General features: G+C 41.6%; 1 protein-coding gene across 1 annotated transcript in view; it reads left to right on the top strand.

Annotated features, from left to right (window-relative positions):
• Positions 1-20,785, top strand: part of ATP10B (ATPase phospholipid transporting 10B (putative)) — a 264,174-nt gene that overhangs the window by 150,811 nt on the left and 92,578 nt on the right. The window lies entirely within an intron of this gene.

The raw sequence follows: 20,785 nt of genomic DNA, 5'->3' as shown, positions 1-20,785 counted from the left end.
CGAGGGGCCCCCCACTTGCTCTGGCCCAGGGCCCCAGGAAACTTTAATCCGCCTCTGGAAGCAGCCATACTATACAGGCAATGAAAAATGTATTTCCATCTTCTGTTGAAAACCACATTAGTTACTGATTATACAAGTAGCTACAGACTTACTATTCCATTTTATAGCTGCTTGGTTTATGTTTTGTCAGCTCACATTATACTCCTATGCTTGTGTTACTGTAATATTGTTAATAGTGTATGCCAAAAGCATTTAGATTGTGTGTTGAATCTATCCTAAAAACTTTTTCATAAACATTAGACTTTGGGATCTAAAATAATTTTAATTAAAAAAACTTTTTAAATGAACCTTTTAGAGCTGTCCTTTCTGAAATATCTTTTGTAGCATCACGTTTGCCTCAAGGGTACTTTACAGTCTGCAAACCTCTAAGGATGGTGGTGGTGAATTTACTTTTTTTCCCCTCCGCTATCTCCTCTCCTCTCCTCTCCCCTTTTCTTTTCTTTCTTTCTCCCCCCCACCCCCCGCTTCTTTTTTTGGAAAGAGGCCTTCTTAACTGTTGATTTTAAGCTCCTCTGACTTGACAATGTCCTAGAGTTCAAGGTTCCTTATCTCTGTTGGCTAGGTAATTAACCAGACAAGTTATATTAATGTCTCAGAGGCCTATAACCAGTTGCAAGCTGATAATTTTATTAAGAGCCTAGCTCTGCTTTGGAATTCTTTTTCTTAAATCCCCTCTAGGTTTTCCTCTTTACACTTGTTCTTCTTAAACTATTTATAGTGAGTTTTGCCTCTTGTGCTGTTCAAGCCGATACAGACTAACGCGGCCACTATTGTGAAACCAGGTATAATTGCTACAGTTTTAAGCTACCACACAGCACTTCCTATGCAAGCTGTTGATAAATTGAATAGCCAACTGTTTGACCAGACTTTGGTTTGTTGTGACATATGTTTGAGACCAAATAATCAATAGCACTTAGAGTCTATAATACAGGAAGAAATGCTCAATATGATAACAGCTTCTGGGAAGCCATCTTGGGAAGGATTGTTAAATTGTGCTTACACAGAAAGTGTGCTCCCAAAGTTACAAGTTTCAGCTAGGAGTATTTATAGCATGGTTTTACAGATTACTAAACTCTGTGTGTGCCACTAAAGTCCAGCCCACCAGTTCATCCTAGTTTCTTAACTTGTTCTGCCCCCTTTCCTTATCTTTCTTTTGGATACTAGTATTCCAGGTACTGGTCTGTGAAGGTATCTCTTCAGCTTGTATTGGGACAGACCATTGATATATTTGGTGTTTGACAAGTTTCTTATTTTCTTCTGCCAATGCTTACTTCAGCATGGCATAAATGAACAGGATTATAAAAATATATAGGCCCATTCAGGCCAAGAAACTGCTAGAAATAAGGGTATATGATATAATGTTATATTGATATTGTGTGCATAATGCATATTAATATATGTGGTATCAATAGTACATAGTGATAATGTAATCTATCTGTAGATAATTAGCCTAGCACATATTAGGCAACAAAGCCTACTTTATTCTTCAGATAAAAAAGCATTACAGAGAAAACAAATGAAAAACAATAAAAGAGTCTACACATATGCTAATATGCTTACCAGAGTTCACCCCAATCCTAATGTGGAATCCCCCACACTCAGGGATTCCTTGTGGCTACAAGTTCATCACAGAACTAGCCCTCATAGAATATCAGGGTTGGAAGGGACCTCAGGAGGTCATCTAGTCCAACCCCCTGCTCAAAGCAGGACTAATCCCCAACTACATTATCCCAGACAGGGCTTTGTCAAGCCTGACCTTAAAAACCTGTTGTAAGGAAGGATATTCCACCATCTCCCTAGGTAACCCATTCCAGTGCTTCACCACCCTCCGAGTGAAAAAGTTTTTCCTAACATCCAACCTAAATCTCCTCCACTACAACTTGAGACCATCACTTCTTGTTCTGTCATCTGGTACCACTGAGAACAGTCTAGATCCATCCTCTTTGGAACCCCCTTTCAGGTAGTTGAAAGCAGCTATCAAATCCCCCCTCATTCTTCTCTTCTTCAGATTAAATAATCCCAGTTCCTCAACCTCTCCTCATAAATCATATGCTCCAGCCCCCTAATCATTTTTGTGACTTGTGAGCCCTCCATGGACCAAGGGTCCTGTCCATTTGCTGGATCAGGAAGAAGGCCCTGAGCCTGTTTAAAACCAGTCAATTTATCCAAAAATCCTTTCTTCGTCTGTTGGTCCCTGAAGAATCCAGTTTGAAGGCAACCCTAGGAGGAGCAATGCTAATATACTTTCTCTGTTATCAACCCGTAGAAGCCCCTTTCCCCTTCCAGAGGTCCGCACCCCCTCCCACATCCCACCTTTTCACCCCCTCCTGTACCCCAACCCCCTGCCCCCGGTTGGAACCCTCTACTGCACCCAAACTCCCTCCCAGAGCCTATACCCCAACCCCCTCCTCCAGCCCTGAGCCCCTTCCCACACTCCAAACCCCTCAGCCCCAGCCTGAAGCTCCCTCCTGCACCCCAGGCCCCACCGCAGAACGCACACCCCCCAGCCAGAGCCCTTACCTCTCCTGCATCCCCAACCCCCTGCTTCAACCCAATGAAAGTGAGTGAGTGTTGGGGAAAAGCGACTGATGGAGTGGGGGGATTGATTAGCAGGGGACAGGCCTCGGAAAAGGGGCAGGGTGGGGGCAAGGGTGTTTGGGTTTCTGCAGTTAGAAAGCTAGCTCCTCCATACCAGTGAAGGTACATACAATGCCATACGTACACAATTTCATTTTTAATACATTTTACCCCAGAGGTATTAACCCTAATTCAGTCAGATTTATTTAATTTCACTGAATTTAATCTTCATTCCATAAGGCTAGTTCAGGACAGTGACAGGCAGGCACTGTTTTGGGTTTTTTTAATGTAAAACCTTTAAGATTTAAAATGAGCAAATTCTTATTTTTGTAGTTTATTTCTAGTTCCTTGAGGGAATATTCTTGTGCTGTGCCTTGCAGGAAGACACAGCTTGGGGGAGGAAGGGCAAATGAGGTGGCTTTATATCATCTGTGTGTTTTCCAAATTATGAGTAAATCCGGCTAGGACCCATGACACTATTTAGAGAAGCTCATGGGGATGCTCTCTGTTATCTCAGCCTGTATATCTCTGTGTGCCCCAGAATAGCCCGAGCACAGTGTGCTTCAGCCATACACTGTCCTTCTCACGAGCAACTTCCTCCTGGACAAGTCTTCCCCAGGCCTCTGTATCAGAGCTGCACTGTAGAGTAATATAGAGCTGCTTCACCAGTTCTATACCCAGCAGATACACCTATTAACAAAAATGGTATTCCCACAGTGCCAACATGTCCCCTTTATGGCCTCTTTCTACCATGGGAGTGGTATAAAGGGGAATTGGGGGTAAGGGGGGGCAGCTCAGAAATAGGACAGAATTGGCCCCTTTTGCTTTAAATTTATATTTTACATTTCCATCGCGCTTAAATGTCATCACTTTTTCTATCTTTGTACTCCCTATATAAATGTATACAACTAATTATTCTATATCTCTTAATCTTTGCTCACACTAGCTCACGTATAACTCATTCGACTTGCCTTAGCTTGTGTCATTTCACAACCTGATTATTTCCCACCTTCTTCTCTGTGGAACATTGCCTGAAAAGCTATCAAGTCATGAATTCCTAGTTTTAAGAGAGAGTCCAATATGTGTAATTAATTTCAGGCACCTGCAGCAATTTGCAAATCATCTGAGTGCTGCAGTGTTTACACCCTTTGTAGTGTCACGACAATACAGGGCAAAACTGCCTGCATGTAAGAAGTTTTTGCTTTTTGTGTTGGTTTTTGTTATTGTTATTGGTTTTTGGTGGGTAATGGTATAATTCCCAAGATTGATGTTTTGTCACTGTGCACTGGCAGAAGCAGGGAAAGGAAAGGTCACGGAGGATATGAAATTTAAATGGAATATAGTATTAGAGACCTCTTACACAGCTGGCCTTGACTGACAATAAATTTTGGTCCTTCTAAAGATTTTATTAATGCAGGGATGTCAAGAAACGGTGTACAACCTTTTCTTGTGTTCTTTTAACATAGGTTTCTCTTCTACTCCACATGATTATTTGAAATAAATATACAAATATGCATTAAAATATCCTGAATATCCTTATCTGATCCCTAAAGCAGAATGAAAACCATTAGCAGTGTTTAGAACGTCTGTGGTAAGTAAAACATGGGTCTTTTCAGTGGTATTTGGGTCACTATGTATTTTAGGTCCAGATAGTTAAATCTTTTGTCGTTACAACATTAGCAAGTGGACAAAGTGAAAACCTTTTACAAATGTGTATTAAATCATATTCAATGAAAAACAAGCAGTTTGGTTTAAAAGTAACAGAAAATAGAAATCAGCATTAGATTCCAGAAAGAGCAGATGTGGGATTTTTAATTTAGAGCTCTATAGCATTCTTTTCTCACCAACTCTGCTTCTGCTCATAGGAATGTAGTTCTTCAATGAAAATACCAGAATACTCTTGCTTTCTCCTCCTTCTCCTCTAGTGGTCTTGCACCAGTTAGCGTGAGTACATCTGAACCTGACGGAACCTCATATATTGTACTCTCTGAAGACTCAAAGGACAAGGCATCCCAAAGTAGCCAGAGTGAAATTAAGAAATAAGTCAAAGTATGGTAGGAAAGGTAGTTAGAAGAATTTTCAACTTTTTCACAGGACCCTAGGGACTTACAGTTATCAAGGTGATATCAAGGACTTACAGTTATCAATTTTATGAGTGAAAATGACAAACAGCACAGAACCAATAAATTGACCTGATCTTTTTTACCCTTTCTCATAATACAAGAACCAGATGTCATTCAACTAAATTGAAAGGCAACAAGTATAAAGCAATAAACTTACTATATAATCCTTTTTAAATGTTGCATAATTAATCTGTAAAACTCATTGCCACAAAATATTGAGGCTTAGAATTTAAGTAGGATTCTATGCAATGGAGACAGTTACTGTATTTCCTCTCCCAAGAAAACCCCAAAGCTGTCTTTTCCTCTACTTTGGATTTTTGTTCCAGCAGAGGGAGAAACACAGCTGTATTACTGAACAGTTAATTGAGTGAATGGACTTCATTAGCCATACACAAATGACCCTAGCTTTTGAACCATTTTTAATAGATTTTCCCTCACTTCAGACAGTTGGTGCTGGAATATGTTAAGCAGTTTTGGACTCTTACAACAGTCCCTGGAGTCCCTGGAGGTTGGTTTTATTTTCAAAGGCCCCCATTTAAATTAGCTGTTGCCAAAACCACTAATTTAAATGGGGCCTTTGTTGAGTTGATTGAGGAGCTGTGGTGTGTGTGTGGGGGGGGGGTCCTTCTTTTAAAAAATCCCAAGTTGAATAAATGAGTTTTGTGACAGGAAAAATTGTGAGGGATTGCAGATCTTGAACCAAGGTCTGTAGGCAAACCTCAGATTTCAGCCACCAGCCAGCAGCTTGCTGGTACCAGCACATAATGTGGGCTGGTGGATCCTAGCTCACCAGAGGTACTGCCTATAAAGCTCCTAATTGAAAGAGACATCCAGCCTCCCCACTTGGATCAGACTCATTATTTAAGCCAGAAGGAGAAACAGGGAGTTGTCAGAGTAATTAGGTGAATCCCTGTCTGGCTACTACATTGGACCCTCCCTTCTCACTTCTTCCTGAGCCCTGCCTGATTCCTGTCTTCCTGTCCTGTGTCTGGTTCCTGATCTCTTCTCCTCTGACACCACCTCTGACATGCTTGGCTTGATTCCTGACTGAATCTGGCTTGATGACTGACTCAGTCTCTGACGCCTGCTCTGACCATTCTGATCATCTATATCCTGGTCTATGACAAAAACGTAAAACGGAATGTAACCCTTCTGCCCGTCAGAGTTGGCAGCAACAAGGGCCGGGTTCAGTATCTAGGGGTTCCATTCCAATAACACAATGCAAAAACGGCTCCGCCCCTTCAGTCCTCACCGTGACCCCTGCTCGAGGCCCTATCAGTCCTGTGGGGTCCCGGATGGACAATCTTTTCTGAGGGAATCTTCAAATCCTGCAGGCTTGGGTGGTCTCTGTCCCCAGACCTGCTGGCAGTTACTGGATCTCTCCCAGCTAATCCTCAGTTTTCCATATACTAAGGAGGGATTCTCTTCATTACGGCACTTGGCAGCCCCGTGTCCATCCTGATCACATCAGTAGCAGAAGAATTTCCCTTTCCCCCTTTGCTTGGGTGGGATGGTGGCTCTATGTGCTGGCTTCTCCATCGCTGCAGTTTGTGGCTCCTTATTCCTGGAACTCTTAGCTCGGTCGATGGTGCTTTGCAGCTCAGCTATCCATTCCCTCAGGACCTGCATTTGTTGGGCAAGTTCCTCTCTGGTGCTCATCATCAGTACACTGGCTGTTTGCAGTGGTGTTGTGCTGGCTGGCTCCGACGTTTGGGCTTCGCAAAACTCGCTGGCAGCCTGCCTTTCTTCCTCCTCTCTGACTTCTTCTATCAGCTGGGAGTAACTTGGGGGATGTTCCTGTCATTCTTTTAGCCAGAGATGAAGTAGAATCGGGTTCTGATACTGAGTTCCTCTCATGATGTGAGCCAGTCTAGTCCAATCCATCTACTCAGCAGTCACCGCTCCCGTCCTGGCAGGTCTCTGAAGCAGTCTCTCCAGACCCTGTATGTAGGCTGAAGCCTTCTCACCCTGTTGCTGTCGGGAATTAAGGAACTTGCAGCTGTCTTCAGGGCCCTCTGCTCTCCCAAAGGTATGATCAAGGGCCTCTAGTCAGTCCTTCACACTGACCCCAGGGTCAATGAGCTTCAGAGTGTGCATCACATCTGATGCTGGGCTGCTAAGGCTCTCTATTAGACATCTTCGCTTTTCTGCATCTGGTACAGCCCACGCTTGCAACATTTCAGTTGTATGCTCTAACCAGGGTTGAGACTCCTTCTCCCCAGCAAATAACCTTAACTTATGACAAGAGTTTGATGTAGCATGGGACAGCACAATCTTTTCCATTGTTTGCCCCAGTGTTTTTGTCCAATCATCGGCAGAGACTGCAGCCTCTGAGCTAGAAGCTGCTGAGCTGGGGCCCAACAAACCTGACATATTAGCCATTATACAAACAGTAATTTCCTCAAAATATAAACACAATTGTTTCCCAGTGTGGTGGATCACTCAACAAGTGCTTGCGAGAGGTACTGACCCAGGGATCCTGGACGAGCCCCCCCAAAATGTAACCCTTCTGCCCATCAGAGTTGGCAGTAACAAGGGCCAGGTTCAGTATCTAGGGGTTCCATTCCAATAACACAATGCAAAACCAGCTCAAGCCCCCACCCAGTGACCTGGGACAAATATATACCACCACCTCCCTGGGCACCTCTAAGAGACAATACTTCCCCTCTCGCAAGCACAGAGTCTGAGTGTAGCAAAAGCCTTTTAATAATGGAGAGAAACAATGTGGCATTATGCTGGGGAAGCACCACCAACAAGATTCATAACACAAACCATGAGCAAAAACCGACCCCAAGCAAACTGGGCCATGTCCTTTCCCTTTGGTTCTTGAGTCCAGCAACCCAAAAGTCACCAAAAGTCCAACAACCCCAAAGTCCAGCAACCCAAACGTATCTGTCTCTATCCTTGGTGAGTCCAGAGTTCAAAAGTTCATCTGCAGAGTTTTAACCCCACCAGCCTGTATGGAAATGGGGGGGAGGGAGAAGTAAAGAGGCACCTTACGTGCTCTGATGGCCGACTGCCCTGCCTCTCCATGCGTTTCTGCTGCAACCTTCACCATCACCACCATCACCAGCTCCTCTCCGGTAGCTGTCCTGTGAGCCGCTCTGCCAGCTGCTCCTCTCCGGTAGCCGTCCTGCGTGCCACTCACCATTATATCTTCAGGCCCCCTACTACTTAACACAGTACTCAGTGATTTCAACTCATAGTAGGGGAGCCCTAGTGCTGGTGCACCATTGGCCCAAAGTGAATTCAGCTCTGCAATCTGTAACCAGACTCCTAGTAGAATCAAAATTAGCTCTGCTATTACACAGTGGAGAGAGGAGAAGGAGGTGCAGTGGGCATTTAGGGCCCTCAGAAGGGGCCCATGCCACAAGGTACAAATGTCTGTCCCCAGCCTTTCTCCCTTCACTGAGTTTTGGAACTCGTGTCCCTTGCACACCGAGTGCTACTTTATTGATGGTGAGTCTCTCCATCATAACAAAAAGCCAAGTACAGTTCCACAGTCCTTGATTCACATAATCAGGATATCAACACTTTATTCTTCCTGCCCCAATAACAGAGAAACTGGGGATCCCACAGCAGCCAAAGTGACCATCTAGGCAGGGTGGGTATGCAAATGAGATCAGCTGCTGTGCTGCGGACCTGTGGGATCAGTCGACGCTATGCACGGCTCATGTGGTGCCTCGTGGTCTCGGACACCATCCGATGGTCCAGGGACATCTATATTGAACACATCACTGGCCACCGACAGTACCAGGACATCTGGAGGTGTGAGCCGGTACGACATCGTGCATCAACTATGAGAAAGGGACCGAGAGACTTTTTCCATTGGACCATATGAACTGGAACCGTAAACTCACCGAACATTAAATCTCACCAAATGAGGGTAAATCCATCCTCATCATCGAATCCACTCATTATACTCCACACCTGAACATAGTCATTATATGAACCACATACCCTCATGTCTCAATGTCTGTACTTTGACCAGTTAACCTTTTACCCCCAATCGGGGATATTGCAGATTATGTATTCCTTACACCACCCAATCCTAAACCGAACTTCACACCCCTTGATAATCTGTACCTTATTCCCTGATGACAAGAAACTTCTACGCTTAAACTCTGTGCAATTTTTTTTATTTTAACATCTTAATAAAATTATTAAATCTCCATGTCAGTTACTTACATGCCACTCATTACCATAGTATTTGAGGGACTCACAATCTTTCATATAGTTATCTTCACAACACCGCTGTGAGGTAGGGCAGTGGTACTGTCCACATTTTACAAATGGGGTACTGAGACACAGAGAGGTTATATGACTTGCCTGAGGTCACACAGGGAGTCTATGGCTGGGAATTGAACATGCGTCTCCCAAGTCCCAGACTATTGCCTTTCATCAGAGTCTTCATCTTTATTATGGCTTAAAACTAGCAACGTAGATGTCCATGTCTAGGTTTGTATTCCAGTTAATTGCTTCGGGTGTCATAGAGTGGATGGCTGGGATACCACTTGGATGTAATTGTTTGGGACATTAGTTGATGAGGATTTTCATAGTTTGAAGTCCTTTTCCACAGTAACAAATAGGATTGTGTCTCAGTCCCCATTTATGGAAAAAGTAGGCACATCTATCACATGATCTGTGGTTGCAGTTCAGAGTGGGCCATATTTTCCATGGGAGTGAAAAGCCATTGGGTTCTTCAGTTGGGTCTTTGATGAGGTGCTTGTTAAGGATGCTGGTGTCCTTCCACTTTGCTTGCTATTGATTTTCAGGGAAGAACCCTAAGTCTTCGAGCTCTGGTACTACAAGCCAAAAAGATTTTCTGAATTTTAGTCAAAATCTTGGTGTGTTTTTTGGGTCTTCATGCATTGTATTCCTCTAAAACAGAGGTGGGCAAACTCTAGCCCGTGGGCCACATCCGGCCCGCAGGACCATCCTGCCCGGCCCCTGAGCTCATGGCCCGGGAGGCTCACCCACAGCCCCTCCCCCTCCGACGTAATTATGCCGCCATGCGGGCAGTGGGGCTGCGAGCTCCTACCACTCTGAGTCATATGGTAAGGGGGCAGTGGTGGTGCACACTCGTCAGTGGAGGAGTTGGGTAGCGGGTCCCGGGGGGCAGTCAGGGGACAGGAAGCAGGGGGTGACTGGATGGGGTGGAGGTTCTGGGGAGGTCAGGGAACAGGGAGGGTTGGATGGGAGTCCTGGGGGGCCTGTCAGGGGGCGGGGGTGTGGCTAGGTCTGGGAGTCAAGGTACAGGGAGTGGGGGGGTTGGATAGGGGGTGGTTTGGGGTGGGGGGGTCCCAGGAAGGGGCAGTCAGGGCACGGGAAATAGAAGAGGGTGGGGCCAGCCTGTTTGGGGGGCACAGCCTTCCCTACCCGGCCCTCCACACAGTTGTGCACCCTGATGTGGCCCTCAGGCCACAAAGTTTGCCCATCTCTGCTCTAAAATGATGGGACTCTCCAAGGATTCTCATGTCATGGCAAATTCAGGGTGGATGGATGTGTGTCAACATGGGAAGCCATGGTTGTGGCGTTGATTTTACTATCCTTGTAATGATTCGCATGGCAATATTAAATTGAGAGTTGGCAAGTGATGTGTGGGAGCTATGTGTCCAGATATGTGAGCAATATTCTGTGGTAGAGTAGACGGGCCAGTGCAGAGGTCATTAATAATATCAAGGATTTAAACATATTTATTAAATACAAGCAGTCAATTCACTGTCCCGGGTGTCTAATAGACATTCCTTTCACATGATTGTGTGATTGAATTCTCCTTGAGATTTTTCCAAGCTGATTAAGTGGTGTGGAACTGTGCCTTATATAATTTGGTAGTGTTTTTAGACTCTTTGTTTTCTTTTTCGGTTTAATATAAATAAATAACTGTTCTCTCTGGGGCATTTTAGTTTACTATATAGATATTGGGAATTGAGATCAAAACAAATCAACACGTTCTTACAAAAATCCTTGCATAAAAGGTTTTTACACACAGAGGATCTTCTGGTCAGTTCCCAATTTATTTTCAAGTTTTCTGCTTCCTTCTAGACTTGTTCATATGGGAACTAAACAGTGTTGTACATCTGCAACATAATAATCTTGATCACAAGAGCTTTATACTCATACATGCTATAAATATTAGATTGTCTTTTAAAGGTCACTCTACTTTGATTTTTAAAATTAAGTGGAACAAAGAAGTTTATTATTCAAAGGATTGCTTTGATTCCAGTGTCCTCTTTCCTGAGTTAAGAAGTAAATAGATTCCACAATGGCATGATGAGATATATCGTCCTCTAAGTACTGCTTAGGAAAACTGGCACCATATACATGCAGCAACTGTATAATACAAAAAAGATGCAAGGACATGAGTGAGAGAGTAGAATTTCATACCGCACTTTAACTGACCACCCATGAAACACAAATAGCAGAGCAGCAAGACACCCGGTTTGGCTAGAACATGAAATAGACTGAGAACACCCAGATAAGGAAACAGGGGAAAAAACACCAGTGCAGATGCTCTTCATGTACAGAGGAGTAATTAGCTTATGATCAAATGGGCACACACAGATACTAATGAAATAAGTCTAGGGTAGACCTGCAGACCAACATACTATTTCCAATCAAATGGGCTGCTAGTACAATATGTTTACATTTGACCTTATGTTGACTGGTCCCTGTAAGTTGGAATGTATGTGTGTCAGGTTACTTATTCACATATATACCTATATCTCTGACTGGTACTCATCTGTTGCCTACAGTACATAGGTGAAGATAGTTAATAATTGGCTAACCTGAGACTTAAACCTGGCTTGTGTATGCAGTGGAACGCAAGTCAGTTATGGTTGCTACAGCCAGCTTTAATTTATGCTTTTGGAGGTCAACCAAAGAACATTCATGTTTTCCATAGTCATTAATTTAACGTCTACATGAGTCTGAGCCCAGGGATCTCTTTCCCATTAGACTGCTGGCTCAATCCAAGGGATTCATGTACCTAATAACTTTCTAGCATATCCTGTTGGAGATAGCTGCCCAACTGTTGAATCAGGCCACTAATGCATTAGTGAGATACTAAAACAACCTGTAGTCCGCAATCATTGAAAACTCTGGTCCTGGCCACCTCTAGGCTCAGGTTAGTAACCAGTTGCCTCTGTAATTGCTGTGAAGAACCATTGTTATATTCTCTCTTCCTGTTTTGCTTCTCAACTGAAATGACAGGAAAAATGTAAGTAGGCCAGATGTAATTACAGAACTGGAGTTATGCTAGGATGCCAAGGTTAACACACCCTATGCTTGTGAAAATTGCCATAGGAGTTTTCCTGAGCATTGGGTGTAGTGGAGCTGGATCGCTCCAATGGCTATCAGGTTGACAGTTCATTTTAGAGAAATACTATATGTTTAAATAGCACATAATTCTTTTAAAGTTAGGCTATGCTCAGAATTTTCTTACACCGACAAATGTATGGCTAGGATTTATTTACTTATCCTTTGCTCTATCTGAGAAGGGCAAATTGATAGTCACAGTGCAAGAAGGGCTACAAAAAGATAGTTAATTTCTGCGTAATTCTGCATATGGACAAGCAAATAATATTGGCAGCAAGGCAGAATGCTTTCCTTTGTGCAGTATCTGACTTCTTCCATAAAAATGAGCTAAACCAAGCATCCAGTATTACTACATTCAGACTGACAGCATCCTACTTGAGAAAAAGCCATTTGATAATCATAGTTGTCTTCATGACCTGTGTGTTGGCATCTGCTCAGAGCACATCTATTTGGAGCAAGTCTTAATAATGCAGCTGTAGCCTTTTGCAAAATCAAATTCTCTGAACATGCTGCTGAAGCTGAAGAAAAATTCTGTCACGCACTAAAATCTTTTCTCTGCTTTGGAAAAAGTGTTATAATTAACCCATTGTTGCAAGATTTCAGGATAGATTTCTCCCACAAGGAAACAAAATCTAGTCACTGCATGAAAAGCCTGTGTTAATCTAATAGAATAATAATAGAATAGCAATACACTGTAGTCTAATGACGCACTAGATTTATGTAAAGCTCTTTTCTATTTATCCTGCAAAAAGAAACATTATATACATTTTAATCCATAATTCATTTCTGTTCACTGAATGACAGGGCAGCCTGCAATGGCTAGCATTTTTGGATAATCATTTCTTTAGGACCTGTTTTTAATTCTTGTTGATGCCACCCATGCATTATTTCTTCAGTATAGTGTAACATAATTCCAGACAGCATTTTATAGGCTGCTAATGAACTACAATAGCCTCCCTTTCTCACCCCATTCAATATATTCATCAGCCTTCACTAGCCAAATATTTTTTTCAGGATTGGTTTGACTGGATCCTGATTACAGGAGGCTTTATATAGCATAGCAAAAAAAAAATCAGGCTGCTCCTAGCAGATAATTGCAATGCAGATTAAAAGCAGTGTAGTTCAGCCTTTTGTAGTGCTCTGCTCACTCAGTGATGTTTCAGAGTAGCAGCCGTGTTAGTCTGTATTCGCAAAAAGAAAAGGAGTACTTGTGGCACCTTAGAGACTAACAAATTTATTAGAGCATAAGCTTTCGGAAGTGAGCTGTAGCTCACGAAAGCTTATGCTCTAATAAATTTGTTAGTCTCTAAGGTGCCACAAGTACTCCTTTTCTTTCAGTGATGTTTATTTCCCTCACCAAACCATCCTGGAAATGATTCACTTGAATGGGTGCCACATCTTTCATATAAGACAACACAAAGAATAATTGCTGCTGTTTTCAGTCAGAAACTGCGAGAGAAAACTTGAAAAAATTGGAATTAAGTGTTTCAGGGAGAGTGAGTGTGTGTTCTCTTAGTTTATAGGTAGGTTTATAGGTTCTTTCAACATGGAAATGTAAGGTAATAGTTTGGAAAGAAAAATTACCTTTTTCTTAGTAATGTTTGATTAATGCACACATCCCTCTGAAAGGTCCTAACTGCAATTGTTTATGTTAAGATGTTACATTTAAAACTTCCATTCTGTCTGAGCTTTTTCCCTGGAGTAAAATTTTCAAAAGCACCTGCATTCCATTGGTGTAGGCTCCTAAGTAATTTAGGAACTTTTGAAAATGTTGCCCCTCATTTTTTACCTTTGTATTGATAGTGTCTGTCTGTTTTTACATACATATCTGTGTATAGGATATTTTCCAGAATTTGGGCTTATCCCTCTTATGAACAGAATACAAGGACATGATGCTGCAAACCTTTGGTCACACAGACACTAGCAATAGAAAGATATAAAACCAGGGAAAGTATAATATAAATCAAGGCATAATACATTTGCTAAATGCTGCCCTTTGGCAATGGCTAGGCTGATGACAAAATGACACTATAGAAAAGCATGCTTGTTTTACTGATACCTTATTTTCCGACTTTCCCCTCCTTTGTCTCTTACACCCAACTGTTACGTATTGTTATAAACCGGGATTATAATCTCTCAAGCAGGGACAGCATCTAGCACAACAGGGCCTCGTTCCTTGATAAGGGCTTGTAGGCGTTAGGGTTGCCAACGCTCCTGGATTGGCCTGGAATAAACATCCATCTCCCAGTCACTGTTGAAAGCAATCCAGTAGATTTTAATAAGATATTTTAAGAAAATGACATTTTCATGTTGGAAGGGGAAAAATCTCCCTGAATAGCTTCAGTCAGAGTTGGCAACCCTAGTAGGCGTCGGTCTCTTAATGCTAACTGTCTATGTAATATAAGGAAGACTGGGAAGGGGGTTCTCATTTGTGGCAGTTAGGGAGAAAACTGCAAGATCATAGGCGGTCTGGTAGTCATACCGACCATGTATGAGGAACTGTAAATTCCTGTAGAAGTAAAGAACCAAGAGAGAATTTCCCCATTATTTTGGGGGTGGTGAGGGAGGGAAGGGGAAGAATTTGGCATCAGGGAGTTGCAGCATGCCTTTCACAATAAAGGACAGTATTCTACAAATGGACCGTGCTGGGTTTGTGATTGCAGTTCTGACAAATAGGCTATGATATGTGGGGTAAGTATATAAATGCCCTATTTTATTGATATACTTGTTGGATATGCTGTTCAGATTCTAGTGGCCTATCCCAATCATGGTTTATTTCTCACATAAGATTAAGTTGTCACCATGAAAGTCTATATTATGTGCTTTAAATAAATGCCTAGGTAAAGTCTTGAAGGATTGGACATGCAGAACATGATACAGAGATGAGGCTTGGGCACACCTTAAAAGGCTTGGTACAGACAAGCACCCAGTGACTCATACATTGATATGATATATTGAACCATTTGAGCCAAACCTCTACTTAGAGAATTTGAACAGCATCCCTTCCACCCCATGACTAGCCAACATGCCAGCAAGCTTCTGCTCCATCATGGCACCTGACCGGTTCCCTCCACTAAAATGAGTACATCTTAATCTTGGGTCTCTTTAGTTTCTGAAGGTGTTCAGAACCCTTCTCAGACTGGAGGTACTTGAATCTCAAGGATCATGCATTAATTCTACTTCGGTTTTTGAGAACACATGCCTTAAAACACAGTGAGGATTATCTAGGAGATTCTAACAAGGTGTAGGGCTTGAGCATATTTCATTTCTGGATGAGATGTCCAAGGCAAATATAGTGAATCTGTAGCGTTAGTCTTAACAGTGGTGACAATTCTCCTCACAAATAAAATGAGAGTAAAATAAATGAGTCTTTTAAAATAATGGGTTCAGGAATGGCAGCCTTGGGCTTTATGAGTTGTATTTCATGGCATCTTATTGCAGTAAATACATTACTGTTGGTTTTGAGCCATTTGTAAAATCCCTTACTGTGACAGTATAGTCAATAGTATTTCACAACCAATGTCTTTTCTACAGTAGTATTATGAAACCTTTAGGCAAAAAAATTTATTCCTTTCCAATAATAGCATGGAACACACTTTTGAAGTTAATAAGATGTTGCGTAGTTTAATCTATGTGAAAATGGCAAGGAGAAATCTGCTTAATGTGATTCTCTTTGAATAGTTTGTTGTGCATTGACATGCTTGAGGTAAACTTGAAGCCACTCTGAAATGCCCGGCTTTTAAATAATAAATGCTAGCAAATTGCACCCCAAAGCTTATTGCCAATCTCTGAAGAAATAGCATGATGTTAGTTCTCCTTATATTGCAAAGAAGTTCAGATTTTTCAAAATCTTTCCTGTTGATTGAGAATTTTATCACTTTTGTTTGTAGACTGGCTTCTTATTCCATTGTCTTGTCAGGTAAAGTATCTCTTGTAAATTTTCTCATATGTAAATCTTTCCATAGCTGTCTAAATCTCCCCACTGTATTTTCCATTGAATGCATCCAATGAAGTGAGCTGTAGCTCATGAAAGCTTAAGCTCAAATAAATTTGTTAGTCTCTAAGGTGCCACAAGTCCTCCTTTTCTTTTTGTGGACACAGACTAACATGGCTGCTACTCTAAAACCTAAAGAAAGTGAAATATCTTTCAGACATCTGTGGGCAGCTATTTTGTGGGTGTGGGTGTGGGTGTGTGTATACACACACAAAACAAGAGATTGTAACTGAGGCATGTGAAATAACCATAATGTCTGGGCCTCCTAAACCAGCATCATGTGCCTCTCATTCTGCAAAACTGTGTATTATGTGCATCCCTTTCCTTTTCCTTCCCAGAAATCACATCAGCTTTGTAATGAATCAGTTTGTACATCTGGGCTTCTAGTTCTGATTATGCCACTCTGTGCTTTATTTCAATTCACTTTGATGTAATCAGATGCTACTTAAATTGCTTCCATATTGCTTCTCCTTCTCAGCTTCAATTCTTGACCTTCTGTACCTGAATAAATAACTGTCTATACACACTCTGGCTATTCACACCCTTTCCGGGGTCCTAAGAATTCCTAAGGAAGATCTGAAAAGAGTAATAAAAATGATGGGGGGCTGGGAAGGTTGAGAGCTCAATATGTGAAGTTTGGCTAGATAATTACGGTAATGATATAGGTACAGTTTAATATTTGAAGGGTATCTACACAAAGGAGGGAGAGGAATTGGGCTAGTTTGTGAACCTCTTTCTCATATTTCTGAGCTCTTAGTTCCAGTGAGACTATGTGTAGTAGTAACTGCTCATCAATATAAGTAAGAGCTTCACAGTCCGGTTCATTGAGAGATTCCTGGAGGTTCAGCTAAGAACAATAAATTGAAATAAGGGGAAACTTCAGGTTCCTGATTGTGAGATTTATTAAGGCGTAGACTAGAACTCCACAGGGAAGAGGTGGAAACCTCAGTCAGCTGGGACTTCTAAAAAGACTGGACAGAAAGTTTAAGACAAGTGTACTCTACAAGGACAATTGTGCATTGGCAGAGATCATCCAAACTTCTGCTTCTTTCCAAATTTCTCCCTCATGCACTTTATTATCCATTTGTCCTCAGCAATCCAAGTCTGAGAGCTGAGAGGAGGCACTGCCAAAAGCCTTTCCTGTGAAGTTCATCTGCTCTACCTCTTGATTAGCCAGGGGGCTAATCAAACATGAGGAAGGCATTCCCTGCACGCATGCCTGAACATGTGCCTCTCCAGCATTTCTAGCTTCTCCCTGCTCAGAGACAGACTGTGACTATACCTGGCCTTAAAGCACACCGCTAAGGCCTGCTGATTGCCTTTTAACAGCAATCAAATATTTTAAATTTCTGATGAGCTGGTGAGCATTGAGAAAGCATAATTGTTTTCTTGTGTTGGGATAGGAATCGACACATGCTGTAACCCTAACACTGGCGTAATTTAGCAGGCAAATCCCAAGTGACATCACAGCATCTGGAAAAATAACTCGCCGCTCTCTTTGCATCTTCCCTTCTTTTCTTTAGGGGTGCCTCTGGTGGTACAAAAGCATCGCCTTCAAGGTGGGAGATGCTCAGTTGTTCTGGTAATCATATGTTGAAAAGATCTGCTCTTTACTTTAATCAGATATAGCACACACACCCCATCACCAATGTATGCATAATATAGAGCTATAAATAATGTGTTCACTATATTTGTGGGTTTGCAAAGATGGCATTCTCTGCTTCTTTTAGCTTTATACCTTAGCCTTTTAAAGGAGAGAGAGAAATCCTGTGAGAACTGCTAGTATGCTTTTACTGAGAAGTAAATGTTTGAAATGAATTCCCTGTCCTTCCTAAAGTGACCCAGGTGACACACCAAAATGCAGTTAGTACGCTTGCGAGATCCTGGATACCCATTGGCTGATGTAAGGTGATACTGAATTTACAAAATAATGTCTCTGTGATGTCTCTGAAATCTTCCTTCCTTTCCCCTAGTCATCTCCGAACTGAGGTGCCAAGTCAGGTTCATCTTTATTATTAATGATCCCAAAATATATCGGTTACTTTCTGCAGCTTTGTTTTTTCCTACAATTTCATTCTTGTGACAAGGAAATCACTAACTTCTGCTTTGATTATATATCCATCAATATAATTTTTTCATTGTATAGCCGTTGTCCTTTTGCAGAGTTTGTATTATGACATTTTGACATCTCCTGTGACTCAGTTAATTGTATGTTGGCACCAGTCAGCTTTTCCATATATACAGCACTATTCAGCTTTTCCATATATACAGCACTATTCACAACCTCAGTACAAAGGAAGCATGATGAGAAAGTTGCTTCCTAAACTGAAATCAAACTAAATAGGGTGAGTTTATTCTTTCATGAATTTGTTTTAATGAAATAGAATGATAATAAGAAAAGAAATCAGCCTGAATGTCAAGTAAAACTTCACAGTTGTGAGATCTGTAAGGCCGTGGAATAGTCTCCCAAAAGAAGTGGTAGAAGACATTATTTTAAACATTTAAAACTAGACTGACCAGAGAACTGGCAAACAAACTTGCATTGGTTGGAGGAGATGCTCTGTTTTAATATATATTTTCTACTTTAAATACCTGATTCTGTAAATGAACTCTGCTTTTATTTACCTACTTTTATTTTAACTCGGTGGAGAACTAGGAGTATTAATAATTTGGGGTTCTGATAGGTTAGTCTAAGTGTATATGTAATTTTGTTGGAGTCAGATAGAATATAAAAAATCAGTGAATAACTAAGAGCCCGATTCTTTCATATTTACTTATGTTGAGCAGAATCTCACTCCATGATCAGCCACATTGAAATAAATAGGTTTTCAGAGATTCAAGTTAGCCACTCCACATTCTGCAATGGCACAAGACACCACTGGGCAATCTTAACTCTTCATTAACTATGTTTTTAAGTATTTAATAAATAGTAGCGCATAGGTATGACTTGCATTACATTACTGTAACTGCATGCCTATAAGCACTATATCAGTGTAACACATGGCATAAACTGTCACAGTATGTTATTTTTCCTCCTTACGACTCAGTCATATACATCTTTGAAAATAATTTTTAAAATATAAATATTTTGTATATGGCTCTTCCTGAGAAGAATGTGTGGCTGTTCACAATTTTTAAAAGAAAAGGGGATTTGGAAGGGGGCAGCATAGGCAGTAGCTTTGTGAGTGTAGGGAAACTGAGAATTTGTCTATATTAAATGTGCATTGGTCAAATTTTAAATTGGTATAAAAACTAATTTACTTGAACTGGTACAAAACATAATGTGGATACTCTTAATCCTATTTAAACGAGGTTGATATCTAACAAGCAGATTCTTTACTGAATTAAACTAAATCAATATTAAAATAATTTAAATAAGATTAAGATTGTCCATATTGTGTGTTCTGCTAGTTTAAGTAAATTGGTTTCAAATCACAACTAAGTTAAACCAGTGCAGTTTTGAATATAAACAAGGCTTTATCCTTTTTCTTGTTTGTGCCATACCATTTGTTTTGTGTCTCCCTCCACCACCTACACTCATGCATTTTACTGTGGTTTGAATTGGGCATGATGGTATAGAGCCCAGTGCCGTACCTTTGAAGTCAATTAGAGTTGTGCTATTTGTCAGCAATCCCTCAAGGTCGAAAACTATCTCTTTCACAGATTTTATTTTTCATGGGTCCTTTGGAGACCGAGGAGTCCAATTCTTGAGCCACAGGATCGTTGGCAAACATTGCAGGTGGTGTTGGAAGACAGGATTGGGCCGTGATTGCTGCGTGACAGTTGTCTTTCCTTTCTTTTCTGGCATTTTTCTGCAATCTGGGCAAAGCGATTTTCCTCAAAAGTCTTCACCAGTTATCCCTATCTTAGGCTGCTGTCTCCCAGTATGTGTGGGACTTGCCCAGTGCTGCAGGACTTCTATGGGTAGGGGTGAGGAAAAAGTTCTCCTGTGAAAGAAGCCTGTGCATGAGTAGTTTAGTATGGGGGAGCTGATACTCACCAGCAGCCACACAAATCTTGGCGGAAAAGGCACTGATGTCCGGTGGCAAGGAGGTCCAAGAACTGGGGGTTTCTCCTCTGTTGCAGTCTTTGTCCACCTTCATAGCCATTGAGAGGTGATCCTGCTTCAGCCACCTGTTCTGTTGTTGAGGTCTTATACTGGGTTGCATTGTGCTGGGCTGCATGTTGTCTGGTATCTCACCTTCGACCTTACCGCCATGGGTGACCCTACCAGGAGTACAGGACTCCAGACGGCATCACTCTTAGGGTCTTAAGTATATGCAAGCTTCTCCACCACATCAAGTTGGCAGGCCAAGGAGAAGGTTGTGCTAGTGGAAACAGGATTAGGGTCTTACTGTATGATTGTGTTTCTAGCTATACTGTTACATTGTATAAGGACATGTATTTACAAGTTGCTAAATCTGTCCAACCAGTAAAATGCCCATTTTTCCTTGTTGAATTCTGCATTTGAATCAGATTTCTATGGAGATTAAAGAATGTTTTTCCTTTTGTGAATGCAAATGAGTTTAAAATGACCTTGCAGTTCATTCTCATCATAGTCTTTGTGCATGCCTTTAAGATTCAGCACCTGAGCCAATCACCTTTGTAAAAGAACATGAACAGAAAAACCATGTCAAAGAAAAACTACCAAACAGCTTTGGTTGTGGCAGTTTGATTAAAGAAAATGATATAGACTTGGAAGTTAAATTGTGAA

The sequence above is a fragment of the Dermochelys coriacea genome, chromosome 8, assembly GCF_009764565.3.
Source record: "Dermochelys coriacea isolate rDerCor1 chromosome 8, rDerCor1.pri.v4, whole genome shotgun sequence".
Classification (NCBI taxonomy): Eukaryota; Metazoa; Chordata; order Testudines; family Dermochelyidae; genus Dermochelys; species Dermochelys coriacea.
The sequence above is the reverse complement of the archived record's forward strand: the minus strand, read 5'-3'. Positions and strand labels throughout refer to the sequence as shown.